The sequence below is a fragment of the Ceratotherium simum genome, chromosome 13 (assembly GCF_057802395.1).
Source record: "Ceratotherium simum simum isolate JZ-2026a chromosome 13, ASM5780239v1, whole genome shotgun sequence".
Classification (NCBI taxonomy): domain Eukaryota; kingdom Metazoa; phylum Chordata; class Mammalia; order Perissodactyla; family Rhinocerotidae; genus Ceratotherium; species Ceratotherium simum.
In genome coordinates, this window is record NC_141912.1 from 1,292,265 (window position 1) to 1,311,810 (window position 19,546).

Genomic DNA, 19,546 nt, shown 5'->3' on the forward strand with positions numbered 1-19,546 from the left:
GAAACTCAACAAGTTTCAGAAAGACAGTTCAATGAACTCAGGAATAAAAGTAATGAACAGAAGAAGTATGTCACCAAAGAGATTGAAGCACTTAAAAAAAAAAACAGAAAGAAAAAAAAGAAAAAAGAAATCCTAGATATGAAGAACACAATTAATGAGATGAAAAATAATGTAGAATGTACTCAAAATAGAGCAGACCATAAGAAGGAGAGAGCTGGTGAGCTTTAAGATAGAAACTTAGAAATGATTCAGGTGGAGGAGTGGAGACAACTAAGATTATTTTAAAAATGAAGAAATTCTTAAAGAAATATCTTTTATAATTTTTTTAATTTTTTTAATCAATTAGGAAAAGTAATATAAGGATTATAGGTATTCCAGAAGGAGAAGAGAGGGATAAAGGAGCAGAGAGCTTATTCAAAAAAATAATAGCTGAGAACTTCCCAAACCTGGGGAAGGAACTGGACATACAAGTACATGAAGATAATAGAACTCCTAATTACCTCAATGCAAAAAGACCTTCTCCAAGGCATATATTAAAACTGTCAAAGTCAATGACAAACAAAAAATATTAAGGGCAGCAAGAGAGAAGAAAATAACCTACAAGGAACCCTCATCAGGTTTTCAGTGGATTTCTCAGCAGAAACCCTACAGGCTAGACGACAGTGGAATGATATATTCAAAATACTGAAAGACAAAAACTATCAGCCAAGAATACTCTATCAAGTGAAATTATCCTTCAGATATGATGGAGAAATAAAAGCTTTCTCAGACAAACAAAAGCTGAGGGAGTTCATCACCATTAGGCCTGCCTTACAAGAAATGTTGAAAGGAGCCCTCCTACCTGAAACAGACAAAGGTTTACAAAGCTTTGAGCAAGGAGATAAATAGACAGACAGAATCAGAAAATTGCAGCTCTATATCAGAATAGGTTAGTAAACACTTAATTATAACATTAAGGGTAAAAGGAAAGAAAACATCAAAAATAACTGCAACCACTTCAATTTGGTCACAAACTCACAACATGAAAAAGAATAATTTGTGACAACAAAAATATAGAGGGGTAAGAGGAAAAGACTAATGGAGATAAGAGGCTATCAGAAAAATGACTATCTCATCTAGGAGATCTTTTACACAAACCTCATGGTAACCACAAAACAAAAAATCAGAGCAGAGTCACAAATCACAAACAGAGAAAACTGAGAAACACATCACAGAAAACCATCAAACTGAAATGGCAAACAGAAATGCAAGGAAAAAGAAACAATGGAAATATAGAACAACCAGAAAAAAAAAAAGATAAAATGGCAGTATTAAGCCCTCATATATCAATAATCACTCTAAATGTAAATGGATTGAATTCACCAATCAAAAGACAGAGAGTGGCTGGATGGATTAAAAAACAAGACCCAAAAGCATTCTGCCTCCAGGAAACACATCTCAGCTCTAAATACAAACACAGGCTCAGAGTGAAGGGATGGAAGACAATACTCCAAGCATATGGCAAGTAAAAGAAAGTGAGTAAAGTCATACTTAATCAGACAAAGCAGACTTCAAGACAAAAAAGATAGTAAGAGACAAGGATGGACATTATATAATGATAAAAGGGACATTTCATGAAGAAGACGTAACACATTAATATTTTTCCACCCAACACAGGAGCACCAAAGTATACAAAGCAACTATTAACAGACCTAAAGGGAGAAACTGACAGCAACACAAGAACAGTAGGAGACCTTAACACCCCACTTAGCTCAATGGATAGATGATCCAGACAGAAAGTCAACAAGGAAACAGTGGTCTTAAATGAAACACTAGATCAGATGGACTTAATAGATATATATAGAACATTCCATCCAAAAAGAGGATAATACACATTCTTCTCAAGTGCACATGGAACATTCTCAAAGATAGACCAAATGTTGGGAAACAGCAAGCCTCAATAAATTTAAGAAGACTGAAATCATATCAAGAATCTTTTCTGACCACAATGGTATGAAACTAGAAATCAACTACAAGAAAAAAGCTGGGAAAGTCACGAATTTGTGGAGACTAAACAACATGCTTCTGAACAAATATTGGATCAATGAAGAAATCAAAGGAGAAATCAAAAAATAACTGGAGATAAATGATAAATGAAAACACAACATATTAAAACTTATGGGATGCAGCAAAAGCAGGAAGTTTATAGCAATACAGGCCTACTTTAAGAAACAAGAAAAATATCAAATAAACAATCTTACATTATACCTAACAGAACTAGAAAAAGAACAAACAAAGCCCAAAGTCAGTAGAAGGAAGTAAATAATAAAAATCAGAGCAGAAATAAGTGAAATGGAGACTAAAAAACAATAGAAAAGATCAATGAAAATAAAAGCTGGTTCTTTGAGAAGATAAACAAAATTGACAAAACCTTAGCCAGACTCACTAAGAAAAAAAGAGAGAAGACTCAAATAAATAAAATCAGAAATGAAAGAGGAGAAATTACAACCACCACCACAGAAATACAAAGGATAATAAGAGCATACTATGAAAAGTTATATGCCAACAAATGTGATAACCTAGAAGAAATGGATAAATTCTTAGAATCATACAACTTCCCAAAACTGAATCAAGAAGAAATAGAAAATCCGAATAGACCAATTACAAGTAAAGAGATTGAAACATTAATAAAAAACCTCCCCAAAAACAAAAGTCCAGGATCAGATGGCTTCTCTGGTGAATTCTACCAAACAGTCAAAGAACATTTAATACCTCTCCATCTTAAATTTTTCTAAAAATTGGAGAGGATGGGATGCTTCCTAACTCATTGTACAAGGCCAACGTTAACCAGACAAGGACAACACATAAAAGGAAAATTATAGGCCAACATCGCTGATGAACATAGATGCAAAAATCCTCAACAAAATATTAGCAAATTGTATACAACAATACATTAAAAGGGTCATCCACCATGATCAAGTGGGATTTATTCCAAGGATGCAGGGATAGTTCAACATCTGCAAATCAATCAATGTGATACACCACGTTAACAAAATGAAGAATAAAAATCACACAATCATCTCAATAGATGCAGAGAAAGCATTTGAGAAGATCCAACATCATTTATGATAAAAACTCTCAATAAACTGGGTATAGAAGGAAAGTACCTCAAGATAATAAAGGCCACATATGACAAACCCACAGCCAACATAAAACTCAACAGTGAAAAACTGAAAGCCATCCCTCTGAGAACAGGAACAAGACAAGGGTGCCCACTCTCGCTATTCTTATTCAACATAGTACCGGAAGTTTTAGCCTGAGTAATTAGGTAAGCAAACGAAATAAAAGGGATGCAGATTGGAAAGAAAGAAGTAAAACTGTCACTATATGCAGATGACATGATTCTATATATAGAAAACACTAAAGAATCCACCAAAAACTATCAGAAATAACCAATGAATACAGTAAAGTTGCAGAGCACAAAATCAACATACAGAAATCAGTTGCATTTCTATACACTAATAGTGAACTAGTAAAAAGAGAAATCAAGAACATAATCCCATTTACAACTGCAACAAAAAGAATAAAATATCTAGGAATAAATTTAACCAAGGAGGTGAAAGACCTATACACTGAAAACTGTAAGACATAATTGAAAGAAATCGAAGAAGACATAAAGAAATGGAAAGATAGTCCATGCTTATGGATTGCAAGAATAAACATAGTTAAAATGTTCATATTACCTGAAGCAATCTACAGATTAAATGCAATCCCAATCAGAATCCCAATGACATTCTTCACAGAAATAGAACAAAGAATCCTGAAATTTATACTGAAGAACAGAAGATCCCAAATAGCCAAAGCAATCTTGAGATAAAAGAACAAAGCTGAAGGTATCACACTCCCTGAATTCAAAATATACTACAAGGCTATAGTAATCAAAACAGCATGATATTGGCACAAAAACAGACACACAGATCAATGGAACAGAATTGAGAGCACAGAAATAAAACCACATATCTATGGACAGCTAATCTTTGACAAAGGAGCCAAAAACATAAAATGGAGAAACGAAAGTCTCTTCAATAAATGGTGTTGAGAAAACTGGACAGCCAAGTGCAAAAGAATGAAAGTAGACCATTATCTTACACCTACACAAACATTAACTCAAAATGGATTAAAAACTTGTAAGACCTGAAACCATAAAACTCTTAGAAGAAAATACAGGTAGTACACTCTCTGACATCGAAAACTCTTAGAAGAAAACACAGGTAGTTCACTCTTTGACATCGGTCTTAGCAGTATCTTTTGTGTGTGCGTGTGTGTGTGTGAGGAAGATTTGTCCTGGGCTAACATCCATACCCATCTTCCTCTACTTTATATGGGACACTGCCATTGCATGGCTCAACAAGCAGTGCGTCGGCGCATGCCCAGGATCCAAACCTGCAAACCCCAGGCCACCAAAGTGGAGCATGTGAACTTAACCACCGGTCAGGCCCCATTAGCAGTATCTTTTAGAATACCATGTCTACTCAGGCAAGGGAAACAAAAGAAAAAATAAACAAATGGGACTACATCAGACTAAAAAGCTTCTGCACAGCAAAGGAAACCATGAACAAAATGAAAAGACAACTCACCAACTGGGAGAAAATATTTGCAAATCATATATCCGACAAGCGGTTAATTTCCAAAATATATAAAGAGCTCATACAAGTCAACAACAAAAAAATGAACAACCCAATCAAAAAACGGGCAGAGAATATGCACAGACATTTTTCCAAAGAAGACATACAGATGGCCAACAGGCACATGAAAAGATGTTCAACATCACTAATTATCAGGGAAATTCAAATCCAAACTACAATGAGATATCACCTTACACCTGTTAGAATGGCTATAATTAACAAGATAAGAAATGACTAGTGTTGTATAGGATGTGGAGAATAGGGAACCCTCATACACTGCTGGTAGGAATGCAAACTGGTACAGCCACTATGGAAAACAGTATGGAGAGTTCTCAAAAAATTAAAAATAGAAATACCATATGATTCAGCTGTTCCACTGCTGGGTATTTATCCAAAGCACATGAAATCAGTAATTCAAAAAGTTTTATACACCCCTATGTTCATCACAGCACTATTCGCAATAGTCGAGATGTGGCAGCAACTCAAGTGCCCATCAACAGATGAATGGATAAAGAAGATGTGGTGTACATATACAATGGAATACTACTCAGCCATAAAAAGGCAATATCATGCCATTTGTGACAACATGGATGGACCTGGAGGGTGTTATGCTAAGCGAAATAAGCCAGACAGAGAAAGATAAACACTGTATGATTTCACTCATGTGGAAGATAAACAAACACACACCTTGATAAGGACAACAGATTGGTGGTTACAAGAAGGGAAGGGTGAAAGGGGTAAAGGGGCAGGTATGTGTGGTGACAGATAAAGCTAGACTATTGGTGGTGAACACGATGCAGTCTATACAGAAACTGAAATATAATAATGTAACCTGAAATTTACACAACATTATAAGCCAATATGAACTCAACAAAATAATTTTTTTTAAGTTAAGGAATTAAAATATAAATGGGGAAAATGATAAACATATCAAAATATTAATTTCTATGCCAATAAATTAAAATTGAAAAACAAAAAAATGAGAAAACTAAGTCTTAGAGAATTTTTGAAATATGCTTCTCAGAGCAAGTAAAGTGGTGATCCTGGGCTTTGAACCCAAGAGGGCTATCTACACTGTGTGTAGTATTTGTAAATAAAATGTCTTTCAATTTCCACTGGGCAAAGCTTTCTTTGGTGCCACTTAATTCCTTATTGTGTTAAATCCTCTAACCAGAAGCCACAGATAAAGGCCTGTCCAAAAAATTTCTCTAACTGGTCTTTTAAAAAAAATAATAATAAATAAGGGTAGACAATGCATGCTGAATATAATAACATTACCTACAGAACACTTAATTATTTGGAAAGACATTAATAACATATTTTAGAATGAAATAGTATACATTTTCAATACTTTATTGAAATTTAAGGAGGAATGTTGGGAATAGGATATTTTTATGGAGCAATGTTGGAGATATGAAGGAGCACTGGTTCTCAACGGAGGGAGGGAGGAAGATTTAACACTCCCCCCTCCCCCCCCTACCCAGGGGACATTTGGCAATGTCTGGAGACATTTTTGGTTGTCACAACTGAGGGTGGTGCTACTGGCATCTAGTGGATAGTAGCCAGTGATACTGCTAAGCATCTTGCAATGTACAGGACAGCCACCCACAACAAAGGATTATTCAGTCCAAAATGTCAATAGTACCAAGGTTAAGAAACCCTAAGAAAGAGACAGAGACATAGGTGGGTCAGTCCATAGGTAAGTAAGTAGGTAGGTAGGTAGGTGGATGGATGACTGGATGGATGGATGGATGGATGGATGGATGGATGGATGGATGGATGGATGGATGGATAATATGGTGTCCTAGAAGTTACTTTCAAGTCAAAAGACTGACACAAAGTATCATGATTATCCTTCCAGTCCTGATATGATCTTGCCCTGTGGCTACTTGTCAAATCATTCAAATTTAATATGTCTTTCCAAGCAGATAATTAAATGTTATCAGTCATATTTCTTATAACTTATCTGTCATAATTGAGGAGTAATGTGGAATCTTATAGAAATGGCAAGTACATCCAAGAGATACTTATGTGAGGAGAGAGAAAAGAAAATATAAAAGATTATTTCATGATTATGAAACTATTTAATTAGAAAAGTAATGACACCATTCATGAAAATAAAGGAACTGGAAAAGAAATTGTGGCTTTGGACATGTTGAGTTTGAGATGACTGTGGTACACCCAAACAAAGATGCTTGGAAAGCAGTCAAAACCATGGGGCTGGAAACAATAGATCTAGAGATGAGAATCTCAGCTTTGAAGTAATAACTGAAGTCATGAGACAAAGATTGTTTACTGGAGTCAAGAAAGTGGTAACATTGATGGGAACACTCCCTTTGAAGAGTACCCCTAGGGAAGAGCCAAGAGGAAAGGGAGTCAGTAAAGAGATAGAAGACCAAGAAGCTTTGATGTCACAAAGGCCCAGGGAGGGGAGAGTTTAAAGAATAATGGTGTAGTCATCAGTACCAAATTCTATAAGGAGATCAAGAGAAAGAAGGTGGAGGAAAGACCAGATATTTTGAAAAAGGACTAGCAGCCTTCAGAAGTGCAATAGATGCAGATAATTAAGGAACAGATAATTTAAAAAATGGAGACATTCTAGGTAAACTAACTGTTTGAGAAGTAGAGCAGTGAAGGGAAGCCAGTTTGGATAATACCTAGGCATGGGCTGGTTGAGCAAAAACATTTTTCTCTAAAGTGAGAGCTATTTAAATATGTTCTAAACAAGGTGGAGTGGGGAGTAGTTGATAAAGAAAAAGTGATCTCAGTAGAATCAATTACTCTTCATCTATGCATAGAAGGAAAAAAGAAAGAATGATTATAACTATTTGAAACGTTAAAGCAACAAGGAAAATTTTAATTTACCAATATACAGTGGCCAAGAAGGATGAAATACTTAAACTTATTTCCTAATCTGCCTGAAACAATCAGAATTTTTTGGGGTATTTCCAACTACAGAAAAATGCAATGAAGATAACCAGACACACCAAAGAAAGCTATCTCAGTGTGCATTATATTAACATCTGTAAAAGTTGTTCCTACTTTCCTATTCAGATTAGATTTTAAAGCTTCCAGGAGAAATTTACACAAGATGTTTGGCATGAACTTACCAATCAATGCTTATATTTTTAAAGCAAAAGCAATGTATTAGCTTAGTAAATTTGTTTTAATGCCAAGGGGAGAAATGGTAACATGGGCCTGAAATGGTTCCAGTGACTGATAATCTATATAAAAGAAAAGAGATGCAATTCACAGTTATAATGACTATGGGTGATAAGAATAGCAGAGTACCATGTTTGCTGCTTTGGCAATGCTTGGCCCTGAGTTCAACTAAATAAACATCCTTTGTAAAACTTTTTACAAAGTCAGGAAACCCAAATCCAACCACTGTAATTGCAAAAGTATTTTCCACATTCTTAGCAAAATCCAGAAATCTGGGTCAAGGATAATCATCATCCAAATTTGTTCTGTCTACATGAAATAAAACTTTGTATCTATCCATCTTTTTACTCACTTTGTTCCAAACAGGATTTAATGTTAAATTTATTTTCTTTATAAATACATAGCCTGTCTTAAAATTCATGGTATAATATATGACTAAAACATGCGTACACAGCACAAATAAAGAATGTTTAAATTTTCAAAGGCACAGCCTCTTTTGGAAAGAACATGTATAGAAGATAGAATCCATGTTTGAGAGCAAGATGAGGACTTAGAGATCATCTAATTCAAACCTTCCCCCCACTTTGTACATGATTAGCAAACTCAGGCCAATGTCAGTGAAGTCAATTGCCTAAAACATTACTTTAACTCTGCTTTTAAAAAGACCTAGGACCAGAGTCATAGTTATTTGATCTTCAATATAATTTTCTTCCAATTCTTGAGGGTTATCCCTATGAGTGGCATAGATTTTGTTAATAACAAAAAATTAAAATAATAATAATAATAAATCTTGGGTTTGTTGTTATTTGCCTCAAATTATTTTTTTAAATAAATTGGAAGTATTATTCTTAATTTATTTTTTAGTTTTTTTTTTTTTTGAGGAAGATTGGCCCTGTGCTAACATCTGTTGCCAATCTCTCTCTTTTTCCTTTTTTCTCCCCAAAGCCCCAGTACATAGTTGTGTATCATAGTCGTAGAGTGGCAGCTCTTCTATATGGGATGCTGCCCGAGCATGGCTTGATGAGCAGTGAGTAGGTCTGCGCCCGGGATGCAAACTGGCGAACCTGGGCCGCGGAAGCAGAATGTGTGAACTTAACCGCTACACCACTGGGCCGGCTCCTCAAATCATTTTTTGAAATGTAGGAAAAATAGTAATAATTTTCAGAACTCTTGATTTCTCTTGCGAGCTCATCAGAGTAAGAATAAGTTCATGTCCCTCATTCAATCCCCATTAATGGAGGTGGAGAAAAGAGCTTCCCAATTTCTAAGTGCTCTGGCAGAAGCCAGGCTGGAGACAAGTGACCTGGAGGCTGTAAGTTTCCTTCCCAGCCTCCAGCCCACAAAGCACAGTGAGCTAGTTGGTGGGAATACAGGATGGTGGTGCTCGATTTGTTGAAATCCCATGCACACTGATAATCACACAGAACTTTAAGGAGGAATCAGGCTGGTGTGGGACTGGCCGCAGGGGTCAGCATAGGCTCAGCAAGGAGATGTCTCAGTTTTCCTTGGTCTCTAAACTGAACCTAGATATCAAGAAGCTCAGGGGAAGACCCCTCCAGAAAAGTCTCAAGGCAAAGGGAAAGGTATCACTTTGTCACATCTTCCCTTTAAAAAGGCCTGGTAGAGGGCTGGCCCCGTGGCTTAGTGGTTAAGTGCACGTGCTCCGCTACTGGCGGCCCGGGTTCGGATCCCGGGCACACCATCGCACTGCTTGTCCTGCCATGCTGAGGTGGCATCCCACATACAGCAACTAGGATGTGCAACTATGACATACAACTATCTACTGGGGCTTTGGGGAGAAAAAGGGAAAAAAAGGAGGAGGATTGGCAAAAGATGTTAGCTCAGGGCCGGTCTTCCTCAGCAAAAAGAGGAAGATTGGCATGGATGTTAGCTCAGGGCTGATCTTCCTCACAAAAAAAAAAAAAAAAAAGGCCTGGTAGTTTCCCAGTTTGCAGTGGGAGGGCCATCAGAGCGCATGGGCTTTGCACCAAGCAAGGCTACTGGAATTAGTTACATAACAAACCTTGACTGAGCCCCAAAAAGACACCAAAAACATCAGATCTCTGGCTATCACCATTGAATACTCTCCTAAAGCCACAAGACCTTTTATTTCCTTTCACCCAAGTTTCTCCTCTTTGGGGCTTGAATATCAAATAACAGTGACTTCCAACATATAGAATAACCTTCTCTTTTTTTTCCAGCCAAGTAATGAAAAGATAAATGGTGTTCTCCACAGTATTCAAATTGTCTTTAGAAAAATTATAAAACAACTTTAGAAAAATTATAAAACAACTTTTGTTACAGTGATGACTAGTGATTGCTCTAAGATTGGCCTCTGTTCAATGATTATATAATGCTGGGTGTTTGGCAAGAGTCTGCCATGCAGAAAATGGTCTTTTAAAAAAAAACAACAAAAGAAAACCTACAAAATATGCAAATCACATTGGATTTAAACTTCTGACATTTATTAACGTAGAAATAAGCTATGTCTTTTCAATCTGACTCACCTCATCAATTGATTTGTAGTCCTTACTACAGATCAATTCTCAATAAAGAAAGGGCAGTGTTGGGGAGGAAAGAGAGAGGAATCTACTGAATTGTCACTACATTTGATGTACAACTGCTTCCCATGTTCAAGAAAATGCTTTAACGAGGACAGTTCTATCAGCGCTTTATCAATAGACTTGTGTGGTGAGGATGTTTTAATGAATAGACAAGAACTATAATCACTTTATAAATTACTGTGAAGTAAATGGCTACTTCCAAAGCAGCATTTCTCAAACCGTGTCCCAAGGGAAACTAGAGATGTGCATAGGTGTTTGGAGAGAAACAAGGTTTACATACTCAAACAGCACATTCTGTATACTCCTCTTAGAGATTTCTAAGACACATTAATGTATCAAGAATCTATTTGACCACAGAACTCCATTTCCCTGAAATTTCTACTAAGACTCCAGTATGTCTCAGGTTCCCTGTACACTAGCTGTGAAACGTTATTCTGAAGTCTCTAGAACAGTCCATTCTTATAAGGAGTTTGAAGAGTCCACTTGTGATTTGTTTTCACTAACAGTTTGCTTGGTAAAGTCTTCCTCACGCATAATCCCAAAGCAAACTTCTACCCCGGTCTGTGTTAAACACCAAACAGTTAGAGTTAACAAGGTTTGAACCAACGTGGGTTTAAGGACGTAAGTGCAGGCATACCTCGAAGATATTGCAGGTTTGGTTCCAGACCACCGCGATAAAGTGAATATTGCAATAAAGTGAGGCACATGAATTTTTGGTTTCCCAAAAGTTATGTTTACACTCTACTGTAGTCTATTAAGTGTGCAATAGCATTATGTCTAAAAAGAAAAATGTACATACCTTAATTAAAAAGTTCTTTATTGCTAACCATCATCTGAGCCTTCAGTGAGTTTTCTTTTTTCTGGTGGAGGGTCTTTACTCAATGTTGATGACTGCTCAGGGTGGTGGTTGCTGAAGGCTGGGGTGGCTGTGACAATTTCCTAAAATAAGACAACAATGAAGTATGCCGCATTGATTAACTCTTCCTTTCATGAGTGATTTCTCTGTAGCATGCAATGCTATTTGAGAGCATTTTACCCCCAATAGAACCTCTTTCTAAATTGGAGTCAATCCTCTCAAACCCTGCCCTGCATTATCAACTGAGTTTATGTAGTATTCTGTTAATCCTTTGTTGTCGTTTCAGCAGTCTTCACAGCATCTGCACCAGGAGTAGCTTCCATCTCAAGAAACCACTTTCTTTGCTCATCCATGAGAAGCAACTCCTGATCCATAAAATTTTACCATGAGATTGCAGAAATTCAGTCACATCTTCAGGTTCCACTTCTAACTCTAGCTCTCTCACTATTTCCTCCACATCTGCAGTTACCTCCTCCACTGAGGACTTGATCCACGAGGGTTGGAATCAACTTCTTCCAACCTCCTGTTAGTGTTGATATTTTGACCTCTTCCCATGAACTATAAATGTTTATAATGGCATCTAGAATGGTGAACCCTTTCCAGAAGGTTTTCAATTTCCTGTGCCCAGATCCATCAGAGGAATCACTATCTATGCCAGCTATAGTCTTACGAAATGTATTTCTTCCACAATAAGACTTGAAAGTTAGAATTACTCCTTGATCCATGGGCTGCAGAATGGATGTTGTGTTAGCAGGCATGAATACAACATTAATCTCATTATACATCTCAATCAGAGCTCTTGAGTGACCAGTCAAGGAGCAGTGATATTTTGAAAGGAATCTTTTTTTCTGAGCAGTAGTTCTCAACAGTGGGCTTAAAATATTCAGCAAATCATGTTGTAAACAGATGTGTTGTCATCCAGGCTTTGTTGTTCCATTTATAAAGCACAGACAGAGTAGATTTAGTGTAATTCTTAAGGGCCCTAGGATTTTCAGAATGATATATGAGCATTGGCTTCAACTTAAAGTAACCAGCTGCATTAGCCTCTAATACGAGTCAGCCTGTCTTTTGAAACTTTAAAGCCAGGTATTGGCTTCTCCTCTTTAGCTATGAAAGTCCTAGATGGCATCTTCTTCCAATATATGACTGTTTCATCTACACTGAAAATCTGTTGTTTAGTGTGGCCGCCTTCATTAATTACCTTAGCTAGATCTTCTGGATATCTTTCTGCAGCTTCTGCGTCAGCACTTGCTGCTTCACCTTGCACTTTTTTTTTTTTTTTGCTGAGCAAGATTTGCCCTGAGCTAACATCTGTCACCAATCCTCCTCTTTTTGCTTGAGGAAGATTCACCCTGAGCTAACATCCATGCCCATCTTCCTCTATTTTGTATGTGGGTCACCACCACAGCTTAGCTGAAAAGTCGTGTAGGTCTGTGCCCAGGATCCAAATCCATGAACCTGGACCACTGAAGTGGAGCACACCAACATTAAACTCAACCACTAGGCCACGGGGCCGGCCCCCACCTTGCACTTTTATGTTATGGAGATGGCTTTTTTCCTTAAACCTCATGCATGAACCAACCTCTGCTAGCTTCAGACTTTCTTCTGCAGCTTCCTCATCTCTCTCAGCCTTCATAGAATTGAAGAGAGTTAGCACCTTGCTCTGGATCAGGCTTTAGTTTAAGGGAAAGTTGTGGCTTATTTGATCTTCTGTCCAGACCACTAAAACTTTCTCCCCATCAGCAATTAGTCTGTTTCACTTTCTAATCATTTGTGTGCTCACTGGAGTAGCACTTTTAATTTCCTTCAAGAACTTTTCAATGCATTCACAACCTGGCTAACTGTTTGGTGCAAGATGCCTAGCTTTTGGCCTTTCTCAGGTTTTGACATGCCTTCTCCACTAAGCTTAATCATTTCTAGCTTTTGATTTAAAGTGACAGATGTCCAACTCTTCCTTTCACTTGAACACTTAGAGGCCATTGTAGGGTTATTAATTGGCTTAATTTCAATATTGTTGTGTCTCAGGGAATAGGGAGGCCCGAGGAGAGGGACAGAGATGGGGGAATGGCCAGTTGGTGCAGCAGTCAGAACACACGCAACATTTATGGACTAAGTTTGCCATCTTATATGGGTGTGGTTTGTGGTGCCCCAAAACAATTATAATAGCAACATCAGAGATCACTGATGATAGATCACCATAACGAATATAATAATAATGAAAAAGTTTGAAATATTATGAGAAATACCAAAATGTGACACAAAGACACAAAGTAAGCAAATGCTATTGGAAAAATGGCACCAATAGACTTGATTGAGGCAGGGTTGCCACAAACCTTCAATTTGTAAAAAATGAATCATCTGCAAAATACGGTAAAGTGAGCACAGTCAAACTAGGTATACCTGTATGCCACTACAGAAATGGTGAGGAAATCCCCACACCCACTACCATATCTGCATACTTCTCTGCGTGCACCCGATAACCTACCCCATCTGCCCCCCCACACACACACATACACCAAGAAACAGCAAAATATCCATACTTGGCCACTGGCAAGACTGTGAACTTTCTGAAGCTTGACTTAATGCTCTATCCTCTTCTGCTCCCTCATTCTCTACACCTCTACATCATCTCCTTCTCCCACTTGAAACATATAGCTGGTCCATGCTTGCTCATTGTCCCTTGTCAAAAATCTGCTTTTGAAAAGAATCTGACACAGAAATTTCACCATGACTCAATTGTCCAATAAAACTTTAAATGTTACCTCTCCTGAAAATGTTTGCATTTTAACAGGAGCGAATAAGTCAATCCTCAGTTAAATATATAGAAATTCTGAGCTAGAAGTGACATTAAAGATGAAACCAATGGCCCGAGATCACACAACTATGTAGAGACAGCATCAGACAAGCATCAGAGTCTCTAAAATCTCAGGCTAGGTTACCACACTCCTGGCCACCCTCCTCCTAAGTATTTTAAAGAAAAAGAGGAATTCCTGAAAGTTACCTACTCCACCTACTTTTAAGACTGACCCTAAAAGACTCCATCATAGTGTCACTCTCATAACTGTGGAAACTGAAGCCCTTGGCTCAGTTTTTCTTCTTGTATGTCTGAGAGGAGAGAACAAAATTTCTAGACCTCATATTCATCCAACAAGCACCCACTCTGTTCCTGTCACTATTCCAGACACCAGGGATATATTGTGAATCAAAGAGATGAAGTCCCTGCCCTGTGGACCTGATACTCTAGTGGGGAAGAACAATACACATACCCATACACAAATACACATAACATGTAATGTCAAGTGGTGATCAATGCTATGCAGAAAATAAAACAAGATAAAGGGAGTGACAGAAGACCTTCTCTTAGACACAGTGGTCAGCAAGGTTTTCCTGAAAAGGTGGAATTGAGTCAAGTCCTGGATCATACAGAGAAGCCCATGGAAAGTCCCAGGGCAGGAAGTTCCCAGGCAGAGGGAATAGTGAGGGTAAAAGATCTGGGCCAGACCCAGCTGGGTGAGTTCTACAAAAGGCAAGAGTTGGTGTGGCTGGTGTCCAGCAGAGGAGGCAGGACTGAGCCTGCAGGGCTTGTGGGCCATGGGAAGGAGCCTGGAGTAAATTCTGAGGATGATGGCAACCCTAGAGGGCTCTGCTAAAGAGAATGACCTGATTTAATGTACATTTTTTAAAGGTTCCCCTTATGGCAGTGTGAAGAAATCAGACTGGAAGAGAGGGTGAGAAGAGAGTGGAAGGAGCAAGACCAGTGAGCAGACTTCGCAGGAGACCAGAAGAGAGGGGAGGTCAGCCTGACACGGCAGCAGTTGGTGGGGTGGGGAGATGAGGCTGACTTCAGAGATGCTTTCATGGTAGGGTTGATGGGACTTGGTCTGCATTAGACATGGAGGGTGAGGAAAATAAGGGAATCAAGGATCAGTCATGTGTCAGGGGCAACTGGTGCTAATCCCTGAGATGGAAAAGAATGGGGACAGAGGCTAGGGTGCAGGTGGCAGGAGTGCAGAGTTCTAATGTAGGCATTTTTAAATTTGCAGTGCCTCATACACATCTAAGTAGAAAATTCATGCAGACAGTTTGACACACAGGTCTAGGACTAGGGAAGAGAGATCAATGTGGGCATCAGCAGAGGACATTTAATTTAATCAATGGCATTCAAAGTTACAAGTGAGACTACCAAGGGAAAAGAGGAAGGTAGAGTAGAGACGAGAGCCAAGGCCTGTGTCCTGGAGCACACAAGTATTTGTAGATTGGGAAAAGAAGGGGTACCAGCTAAGGAGACTGGCAGGAAGCTATCTATGAGGCAAACAAATAAAATAAAAACAAATAAACAAACAACAACAAAACAAGTTTGAACGTTCCAGAAGCCAAGGAAAAAAAAGAGAGTGGTCAATATCAATTATGTCAACTGCTATTGAGTGACAGAATAAGCCTGGCACTGGGAATCGACCATTTGATAGGGCAATATGGAATTCACTGGTGCACATGATAAGAACAGAAGAAGTGGAAGTAGTCCAGACAACTGTTTGTAAAGAGTTTTGCTGTGAAAGGGAAGAGAGAAATAAGGCAGTAGCCAGCAAGAGTGGTGGGTAAAGGGAGGACTTTTTAAAGTGGAAAAGAGTCTGGAATGTTTGTGTGCTGTTTAGGATGATCCAAAATGGAAGGGGAAATTAATGATGCAGGAATAAGAGGGCTTAAGTGCAGGTGTAAACTCCTTAAGGAGGTAAAAGCAGAGGAGACCCAGCACAAATTGGGAGGAACCATCTTGAGAGCGGAGCGGAGATGTTGATCCATTGTAACGAGAAGGAAAGGGCAGTACATAGATACAGGGGCAGGCAACGAGCTACTTTTATTTTCATTGCTTCTATTTTCTCAATCAAATAAGAAACCAGATCATCAGCTGAGAATGAGGATGAGGAGGGACATCATAATTTAGAAGAGAGGAAAGGCATGGAGTAGACCTCTCAAAAGCAGGAAGTCAAGTGTTCTCTTAAGCGCTCTGGACACAAACTGAAGCGGAGCTATTCTCCTGCCTGGACACAGGGGAGAGAAGGACGAGGTTGGGGTTATGCAGTGTTGGGGGTTTTGCCAGGAGGATTGAGGGTACACAAAGAAGTGATGAGAGTGTTACACCCTGGAATCTCAGCCAGGTGGGTGGCAGTTAGTGTCAGGGAGTCAGGATAGAGAGATGACTGTAGTGGATGCGAGAGAGTGAGCAGGCTGCAAAGACGGCGGTGGGGGCCAGAGAGTGGTGAAGACGAAGTTATTGGTGATGGCAAGTCTAAGGAGTTACCATGCAAATAGATGACGGAAATGAGGTGCATGGAAAGGTCTATAAACGTAAAAACATCCAAGTATGGAGAGGCCAGAGTGTTAGAGAATCAACCACGTGGATCTGAAGTTGCCAAGAGTGATGACAGGAGTGGAGGTGAAGAGGAAAGTCAGCCAGCCACGTAAATCTTCAGTAAATACGAAAGCAACCAGGAGTTCAGTAGAAAACTGCATGAAGACATGCAGAGAATGGTCTGGTCTGAGGGTGTGTAATTCAAAGGAGACAGGAATTTTCAGGGCAAATAGGAGAAATGGTGGGGAAGCAGCAAGGGGGAGCAAGACGAGCATTTAACTCCAACTTCAGGCCTCACGCTCCACGAGGTTTGGGAGAACAAACAGCTACTACATGAGCACTGTAGGGTAAGCAATGTCCCCGTGGGCCTGCAGGCTTTGGAGAGAGTAAGAAATGAATTAACAATGGTGCCAGTGGTTGTGGAGTGGAGCAGATGGACACGTCTCATGTATCGCAGGGTTTCACAACCTCAGCACTATTGATATTTGGGGCCAGATAATTCTATGTTTTGGGGGCCGTCCTGGGCAGTGTAGGATGTTTAGCAGCATCCCAAGGCCTTTGCCCACTAGATGCCAGTAGCACCCCTCCACCCCCATTTTGACAGCCAAAAATGTCTCCAGACGTTGCCGCCTGTCCCCTGGGGGCACAGTTACTCCAGTTGGGAACCTCTTATCTATCCCTAACAACCTTTGTGCCATTCCTCTTTGTCCCTATTAAATACGTAAGCTGAGCCATGGAGAGAAAAAAATATCCCCATGAAGGACTAGCTTTTTCCAAGAACACACAACAAGTTGCCCTGTGGTCCAGTATTATCCCTGTTTCAGAAACAACTAAAGAAGGCTACTTAAAGAAACCACTATTTGTCCCACATCTTCCACTGGCCCTAAACGCTGGGGTAGAATTGGTTTACTGTACATCTCACTAGCATATTCAGTACTTACAGCTAAAATTTCCAGGATGCAAAACATAAGCCACAGAAATTAATATACAGGTCTCTACAAGGTTATATGAAAACCTGCTACTGGGTTTCCTAGAAAGGACTAGCCTTATCCCCAAAATTATTCTGCAGATTCTGCATGGAGCAGTATGCCTCACTACCACATTCAGTAGACTTGTGTGAATAAATGAAAATAGGACAAGCACACAGATCTTTGCAAACAGCATACAGTTGGGCCACAGGCTGGTAGAGTGCCCAATGGCTGCACCACTACAGTACTATCATTGTGTAACCCGACCCTCCCTCTGTCAGCGTGCTAGTCCAATCCAGAATCACCAATTTCCAAATAACAGCGTAATCACCCTGTAATCTATGTGTTTAAAAAAGGAGAAGCCACACACATACAAACACAATCACACACCATTTCCTTGAAGTAACCAGAATGGCACCATCTAAAACAAATAGTCTCCTTTGGGAAACTCATTTCCCCAGGGTTAACCATTGATGGGCTGGCGTGATCCTTTCATCACTGGGTGCCAACACTCAAAGCTAAGAATTGAAACCCCATCAAGAATTTGTCTAGGAGACAGTACTCCTCGGGATCTGCTCAAGAGCAGATTTCCTGGAGTGCTGTGGACTAGAGACGCAAACCTACGGGTGGGTGATCTCCAATTACGGAGAAACTGTACTTTTACCTTCTCAATGCCCAGAGCTCATTCTGTCTTCAGGATTTCATTTGAACTCACACTTCTGACACTGAGGATCAAAGCCAGCAAAGACCATTATCAAGCAGACTTAGATACTCAGCAAACGCATCATTTCCCTGTCTCACACCTTTATCTGCTGGTTAGTCCATGATCATTGGAACCCAACTCTTCCAAAGGCTGGGCAAGAGAAACCCAGGCCATGAAACCACAGAGGCCACTGCACTGTTAATGAACCGTTCTTCAAAGAGGGGCATGGGAGAGGAACTCATAAGCTGAAGCAACGTCTAAGATGATCTGTGACCTTTACACAGCTGCTCTCTCCAGCCCTCCACAGGACAGCTGGCTAATGGTTTTCTGAATATTTCCAGCCTGGAATCTCCCAACTCTCTCAAGAAGGACAGAGCCCTCCAGGCGACAACTGCAGGGCACCGAGCAGGATATTTTGCATCATCTCCCTTTTCAAGAGGCATACTTTCCAGATGAGCCCACGAGGGATGCTTATCCAAACACTCCACTCCCTCACAGGGCCCGTAGGGCAAGGGAGAAGAGCCTCTCAGCTGCTTCTCTTTACTCAGCAGCCTGAGACCCCTCCCCCACCCGGCCCCGTCATTTTTTACTTCCTTTCCCTGCGTGGGAACTGGGAGGTTGGAAAGGAGAAAATATTTTCTATGCAAAACAATTCCAAGCAAAAAGAGGAACTTTTTAATCTGAAACTAGGATTGATCTGAAGGAAGTTGATTTGATCAGAAAGCCACATGTTTCTCCGGAATTCCCAGCAGGAGACTTGGGAAGGTAACCAGGTTCCCTGAGGGAAGTTTGTCACCAGATTAGGAGCAAGGACATTTCTTCTTCCACTCGTTTCTTCAGTAAAACAATTTATCAACAAGTGTTTATTTCCACCTGCTATGAATCTAGCTCCGTGCTATGGATTTTGGATAGGACACAAAATAAATGGAAGACAATTACTCTTTGAACAGGATTTGAGTGCCTTCTCTGTGTCACGCCCTCAAGATACGAAGGCTAATAAAACTCAATCCTGCTGATGAGGAACTGAGTCTAGTAGGAAAGGCATCCATGTAGACCAGTTTCTCAGCCTTAGCACTGTTGGCATTTGGGGCCAGATCACCCTTTGTTGTGGGCTGTCCTGTGTGTTGTAAGATGTTTTGCAGTGCCTCTGACCCCTGTCCAGTAGAACCGGAGCACCTCCCCGCCAAGTTGTGACAACCAAAAATGTCTCCAGATATCACCAATGTTTTCTGGAGAACAAAATCGCTGCCCTAACCCCTGCACTGAGAACCAGTGACAT

The 19,546-nt window shown here is 39.7% G+C and overlaps 1 long non-coding RNA gene across 1 annotated transcript in view; it reads right to left on the reverse strand.

Moving 5' to 3' along the window:
- LOC147915349 (uncharacterized) overlaps positions 1-19,546 on the reverse strand; it is a 211,251-nt gene that overhangs the window by 141,281 nt on the left and 50,424 nt on the right. The window contains exon 2 of the long non-coding RNA XR_015553881.1: positions 11,190-11,329. This is a non-coding gene — a long non-coding RNA (uncharacterized LOC147915349). The remainder of the gene's footprint in view (positions 1-11,189; positions 11,330-19,546) is intronic.